The sequence below is a fragment of the Arachis stenosperma genome, chromosome 7 (genome assembly GCF_014773155.1).
Source record: "Arachis stenosperma cultivar V10309 chromosome 7, arast.V10309.gnm1.PFL2, whole genome shotgun sequence".
Taxonomy (NCBI): Eukaryota; Viridiplantae; Streptophyta; class Magnoliopsida; order Fabales; family Fabaceae; genus Arachis; species Arachis stenosperma.
The window spans coordinates 59,816,824-59,824,053 of record NC_080383.1 but is presented as its reverse complement, the minus strand read 5'-3'; the positions used below and the strand labels follow the sequence as shown (position 1 = coordinate 59,824,053).

The following is a 7,230-nucleotide window of genomic DNA, read 5'->3' as shown; positions in this document are numbered from 1 at the left end:
CTAATTTTTGAAAATCACCTCCCTCTTTTTTAAAAAATCTTTTTATTCAACTAATTGTGTTAAATTTTAATTTTATTTCTTTTTATAAATTTGAATTTTAACTTTAATTTAAGATAAAAACAAAAATATTTTTCTTTTATTTTAGTTAATTTTCAAAAACTCCTCTCTCGCATCTTTTTCTATTTATTTATTCATTTACTAACACTTCTCTTCATCTAAAAATTCGAACCTTCTCTTCCCCTTTTGTGTTCGAATTTTTCTCCTCCTTCTTCTATTCTTTTCTTCTTCTACTCACATAAAGGAATCTCTATATTGTGACATAGAGGATTCCTCTTCTTTTCTGTTCTCTTCTTTTTCATATGAGCAGGAGCAAGGACAAGGATATTCTTGTTGAAACAGATCCTGAACCTGAAAGGACTCTGAAGAAGAAGCTAAGAGAAGCTAAAGCACAACAATCCAGAGAAAACCTTACAGAGAATCTCGAAAAAGAAGGAGACATGGCCGAACCCAACAATAATGCAAGGAGGATGCTTGGTGATTATACTACACCTACTTCCAATTTTTATGGAAGAAGCATCTCAATCCCGGCCATTGGAGCAAACAATTTTGAGCTGAAGCCTCAACTAGTTGCTCTAATGCAACAGAACTGCAAGTTTCATGGACTTCCATCAGAAGATCCCTATAAGTTTTTAACTGAGTTCTTGCAGATCTGTGATACTATTAAGACTAATGGAGTAGATCCTGAAGTCTACAGGCTCATGCTTTTCCCTTTTGCTGTAAGAGATAGGGCTAGAACATGGTTGGACTCACAACCTAAAGATAGCCTGGACTCTTGGGATAAGCTGGTCACGGCCTTCTTGGCCAAGTTCTTTCCTCCTCAAAAGCTGAGCAAGCTTAGAGTGGATGTTAAGACCTTCAAGCAAAAATATGGTGAATCCCTCTATGAAGCTTGGGAAAGATACAAGCAGTTGACCAAAAAGTGTCCTTCTGGCATGCTTTCAGAGTGGACCGGTTTTAGATATATTCTATGATGGTCTATCTGAGCTTTCTAAGATGTCACTGGACCATTCTGCAGGTGGATCGATTCACCTAAAGAAAATGCCTGCAGGAGCTTAAGAACTCATTGACATGGTTGCAAATAACCAATTTATGTACACCTCTGAGAGAAATCATATGAGTAATGGGACGCCTCAGAGGAAGGGAGTTTTTGAAATTGATGCTCTGAATGCCATATTGGCTTAGAACAAAATGTTGACTCAGCAAGTTAACATGATTTTTCAGAGTCTGAATGGATGGCAAAATGCATCCAACAGTACTAAAGAGGCATCTTCTGAAGAAGAAGCTTATGATCCTGAGAACCCTGCAATGGCAGAGGTGAATTACATGGGTGAACCCTATGGAAACACCTATAATTCCTCATGGAGAAATCATCCAAATTTTTCATGGAAGGATCAATAAAAGCCTCAACAAGGCTTTAATAATGGTGGAAGAAACAGGTTTAGCAATAGCAAGCCTTTTCCATCATCTTCTCAGCAACAGACAGAGAATTCTGAGCAGAGCCCCTCTAGCTTAGCAAATATAGTCTCTGATCTATCTAAGGCCACTTTAAGTTTCATGAATGAAACAAGGTCCTCCATTAGAAATTTGGAGGCACAAGTGGGTCAGCTGAGTAAGAAAAACACTGAAACTCCTCCTAGTACTCTCCCAAGCAATACAGAAGAGAATCCAAAAAGAGAGTGCAAGGCCATTGATATAATCAAAATGGCCGAATCCAAAGAGGAAGGGGAGGACGTGAATCCCAATGAGGAAGACCTCATGGGACGTCCTCCAGACAGAAAGGAGTTTCCTATTGAGGACCTAAAGGAATCTGAGGCTCATATAGAGACCATAGAGATTCCATTAAACTTTCTTCTGCCATTCATGAGCTCTGAGAACTATTCTTCCTCTAAAGAGGATGAAGATGTAACTGAAGAGCAAGTTACTCAATATCTAGGAGCCATCATGAAGCTGAATGCCAAGTTGTTTAGTAATGAGACTTGGGAAGATGAACCTCCCTTGCTCATTAGTGAACTAAATACATGGGTTCAGCAAACTTTACCTCAAAAGAAACAAGATCCTGGTAAATTCTTAATACACTGTACCATAGGCACCATGACCTTTGAGAAGGCTCTGTGTGACTTGGGGTCAGGTATAAATCTTATGCCACTCTCTGTAATGGAGAAACTGGGGATCTTTGAGGTACAAGCTGCAAAAATCTCATTAGAGATGGCAGACAAGTCAATAAAACAAGCTTATAGATTGGTAGAGGACGTGTTAGTGAAGGTTAAAGGCCTTTACATCCCTACTGATTTCATAATCTTAGACACTGGAAAGGATGAGAATGAATCCATCATTCTTGGAAGACCCTTCCTAGCCACAGCAGGAGTTGTGATTGATGTTGACAGAGGAGAGTTAGTCCTTCAATTGAATAGGGACTACCTTGTGTTTAAAGCTCAAGGATCTTCCTCTGCAACCATGGAGAGGAAGCATGAAAAGCTTCTCTCAATACAGAGTCAAACAAAGCCCCCACAATCAAACTCTAAGTTTGGTGTTGGGAGGCCACAACCAAACTCTAAGTTTGGTGTTGAGAATCCCCCACATTCAAATTCTAAGTTTGGTGTTGGGAGGCTCTCATCATGCTCTGAACATCTGTGAGGCTCCATGAGAGCTCACTATCAAGCTATTGACATTAAAGAAGCGCTTATTGGGAGGCAACCCAATTTTTATTTATCTATATTTCTATTGTTCTTTTATGTTTTATTAGGTTTATGATCATGTGGAGTCACAAAACAATTACAAAAATTAAAAATAGAATAAAAAATAGCAAAAGAAAAAGCATACCCTGGAGGAAGAGTTGTCTGGCATTTAAACGCCAGAAACAAGCATCTGTCTGGCGTTTAACGCCAGAAATAGGCATTAAGCTGGCGTTTAACGCCAGAAACAAGCATCAGGCTGGCATTAAACGCCAGAAACAGGCTATATTTGGGCATTTAACGCCATAAACAAGCATCAGTCTGGTGTTAAACACTAGGATTGCCTCTACAGAGGGCATTTTACACACCTAAAGGGTGCAGGGATGAGAAATCCTTGACACCTCAGGATCTGTAGACCCCACAGGATCACCTCAGGATCTGTGGACCCCACAGAATCCCTACCTACCTTCTCCCTCTCTCTAACACCTTTTCATAACACTCTTCCCCAAACATCATTCACCAATCACCTCAATCACTCTTCCCCATCACCTCTTCACCACTCACATCCATCCACTCTTCACTGTAAACCCCACCTACCTTCAAATTCAAAATCTCTTTCCCACCTAAACCCACCTTAAATGACCAAACCCTAACCCCTCTCCCTCCACTATATAAACCCCTTTCTCCTTCTTCATTTTCACACAACATTACCCTCTCTTCTTCCCTTTGGCCGAAACCTACACCTCTCTCCCTTTCCTCTATATCTTCTTCTTCTTTTTCTATTCTTTCTTCCTTTGCTCGAGGGTGAGCAACATTCTAAGTTTGGTGTGGTAAAAGCATAGATTTTTTTGTTTTTCCATAACCATTTATGGCACCTAAGGCCGGAGAAACCTCTAGAAAGAGGAAAGGGAAGACAAAAGCTTCCACTTCCGAGTCATGGGAGATGGAGAGATTCATCTCAAAAGTCCATCAAGACCACTTCCATGAAGTTGTGACCAAGAAGAAGGTGATCCCTAAGGTCCCTTTCATGCTCAAGAAAAATAAGTATCTGGAGATCTGACATGAGATCCAAAGAAGAGGTTGGGAAGTTCTTACCAACCCCATTCAACAAGTCAGAATCTTAATGGTTCAAGAGTTCTATGCAAACGCATGGATCACTAGGAACCATGATCAAAGCATGAACCCAAACCCAAAGAATTGGCTTACAATGGTTCGAGAAAAATGCTTAGATTTCAGTCCGGAGAACGTAAGGTTGGCATTCAACTTGCCTATGATGCAAGAAGACGCACGCCCCTACATTAGAAGGGTCAACTTTGATCAAAGGTTGGACCAAGTCCTCATGTACATATGTGTGGAAGGAGCTCAACGGAAAAGAGACTCAAAAGACAAGCCGGTTCAATTGAGAAGACTGGACCTTAAGCCTGTGGCTAGAGGATGGTTGAAGTTTATCCAACGCTCTATCATCCCTACTAGCAACTGATCTGAAGTGATTGTGGATCGGGCCATCATGATCCATAGCATCATGATTGGAGAGAAAGTAGAAGTTCATGAAGTCATCCCTCTAGAACTCTACAAAGTAGCCGAAAAGCCCTCCACCTTGGCAAGGCTAGCTTTTCCTCATCTCATTTGCCATCTATGCAACTTAACTGGAGTTGTCATAGAAGGAGACATCCTCATTGAAGAGGATAAGCCCATCACTAAGAAGAGGATGGAGCAAACAAGAGAGTCCATTCATGGATCTCAAGAGACGCATGAGGAAGCTCATCATCAAAAAATTCCTGAGATGCCTCAAGGGATGTATTTTCCTCCAAACAACTATTGGGAACAACTCAACACTTCTCTAGAAGGATTGAGTCATGACATGAACCAATTAAGGGTGGAACACCAAGAGCACTCCATCATTCTCAATGAGATTAGAGAAGATCAAAGAGCTATGAGGGAGGAGCAACAAAGGCAAGGAAGAGACATAGAGGAGCTCAAGGACACCATTGGTCTTTCAAGAAGAAGGTGCCACCATCACAAAGGTGGACTCATTCCTTAACTTCTTTGTTCTTATCTCTCTATTTTTCGGTTTTTGAGCTTCATGTTTGTCTATGTTTGTGTCTTTATTACATGATCATTAGTGTCTAGTGTCTATGTCTTAAGGCTATGAATAATTCCATGAATCCTTCACCTACCTTAAAAGAAAAATGTTTCTAATACAAAAGAACAAGAAGTACATGAGTTTCGAATTCATCCTTGAAGTTAGTTTAATTATATTGATGTGGTGATAATACTTTTTGTTTTCTGAATGAATGCTTGAATAGTGCATATTTTTTATCTTGTTGTTTATGAATGTTAAAATTGTTGGCTCTTGAAAGAATGATATAAAAGAGAAATATTAATGATGATCTGAAAAATAAAAAAATTGATTCTTGAAGCAAGAAAAAGCAGTAAAGAACAAAGCTTGCGAAAAAAAGAAAAAGAAAAAGTAAGCAGAAAAAGCCAATAGCCCTTAAAACCAAAAGGCAAGGGCAAAAAGGATCCAAGGCTTTGAGCATCAATGGATAGGAGGGCCCAAGGAAATAAAATCCAGGCCTAAGCGGCTAAATCAAGCTGTCCCTAACCATGTACTTGTGGCATGCAGCTCCAAGTGAAAAGCTTGAGATTGAGTGGTTAAAGTCGTGATACAAAGCAAAAAGAGTGTGCTTAAGAGCTCTAGATACCTCTAACTGGGGACTTTAGCAAAGCTGAGTCACAATCTGAAAAGGTTCACCTAGTCATGTGTCTGTGGCATTTATGTATCTGGTGGTAATACTAGAAAACAAAGTGCTTAGGGCCACGGCCAAGACTCATAAAAATAGCTGTGTTCAAGAATCAACATACTTAACTAGGAGAATTAATAACACTCTCTGAACTCTGAGTTCCTATAGATGCCAATCATTCTAAACTTCAAAGGATAAAGTGAGATGCCAAAACTGTTCAGAAGCAAAAAGCTACAAGTCCCGCTCATCTAATTAGAACTAATATTCATTGATATTTTGAGATTTATGGTATATTCTCTTCTTTTTATCCTATTTGGTTTTCAGTTGCTAGAGGACAAGCAACAATTTAAGTTTGGTGTTGTGATGAGCGGATAATTTATATGCTTTTTGGCATTGTATTTAGGTAGTTTTTAGTAGGATCTAGCTACTTTTAGGGGTGTTTTTATTAGTTTTTATGAAAAATTCACATTTCTGGACTTTAATGTGAGTTTGTGTGTTTTTCTGTGATTTCAGGTATTTTCTGGCTGAAATTGAGGGACCTGAGCAAAAATCTGATTCAGGTTGAAAAAGGACTGCTGATGCTGTTAGATTCTGACCTCCTTGCACTCGAAATAAATTTTCTGAGGCTACAGAACTTCAAATGGTGCGCTCTCAATTGCGTTAGAAAGTAGACATCCAGGGCTTTCCAGCAATATATAATAGTTCATACTTTATTCGAGTTTAGACGACGCAAACTGGCGTTCAACGCCAGTTCCATGCTGTATTCTGGAGTAAAACGCCAGAAACACGTCACAAACCAGAGTTAAACGCCAAAAAGACGTTACAACTTGGCGTTTAACCCCAAGAGAAGACTCTGCACATGTAAAGCTCAAGCTCAACCCAAGCACACACCAAAGTGGGCCCCGGAAGTGGATTTCTGCACTTAGACTTATTTCTGTAAACCCTAGTAACTAGTTTAGTATAAACAGAACTTTTTACTATTGTATTCGAGGTCTTTGGATGGATCTTTAATAAGTGTATGTGATTTTAGACCTTCATGGGGGCTGGCCATTCGGCCATGCCTGGACCATCACTTATGTATTTTCAACGGTGGAGTTTCTACACACCATAGATTAAGGTGTGGAGCTCTGCTGTTCCTCGAGTATTAATGCAACTACTATTATTCTTCTATTCAATTAAGCTTATTCTTATTCTAAGATATTCGCTGCACTTCAACATGATGAATGTGATAATCCGTGACACTCATCATCATTCTCACCTATGAACGCGTGCCTGACAACCACTTCCGTTCTACCTTAGATTGAGCGTGTATCTCTTGGATTCCTTAATCAGAATCTTCGTGGTATAAGCTAGAATTATTGGCGGCCATTCCTAAGATCCGAAAAGTCTAAACCTTGTCTGTGGTATTCCGAGTAGGATCTGAGATCTGATGACTGTGACGAGCTACAAACTCGCGAGTGTTGGGCGTAGTGACAGACAGATGATTAGCCATGCAGTGACAGCGCATTTGGACCATTTTCACTGAGAGGTAGCCATTGACGCCGGTGAAACCTGAACATACAGCTTGCCATGGAAAGGAGTAAGAATGATTGGATGAAAGCAGTAGGAAAGTAGAGATTCAAAAGGAACACAGTATCTTCATGCGCTTATCTGAAATTCCCACCAATGAATTACATAAGTATCTCTATTTCTATTTTATGCTTTATTTATCGTTATATTCAAAAACCATTATAACCATTATAATCTGCCTGACT

At 39.7% G+C, this 7,230-nt stretch overlaps 1 non-coding gene across 1 annotated transcript; it reads right to left on the bottom strand.

Annotated features, from left to right (window-relative positions):
* Positions 1-890: 890 nt before the first annotated feature.
* LOC130942712 (small nucleolar RNA R71) lies at positions 891-994 on the bottom strand. Its single transcript, XR_009071272.1, has one exon. It is a non-coding gene; the product is annotated as a small nucleolar RNA R71 (small nucleolar RNA).
* Between the last annotated feature and the right edge of the window lie 6,236 nt (positions 995-7,230).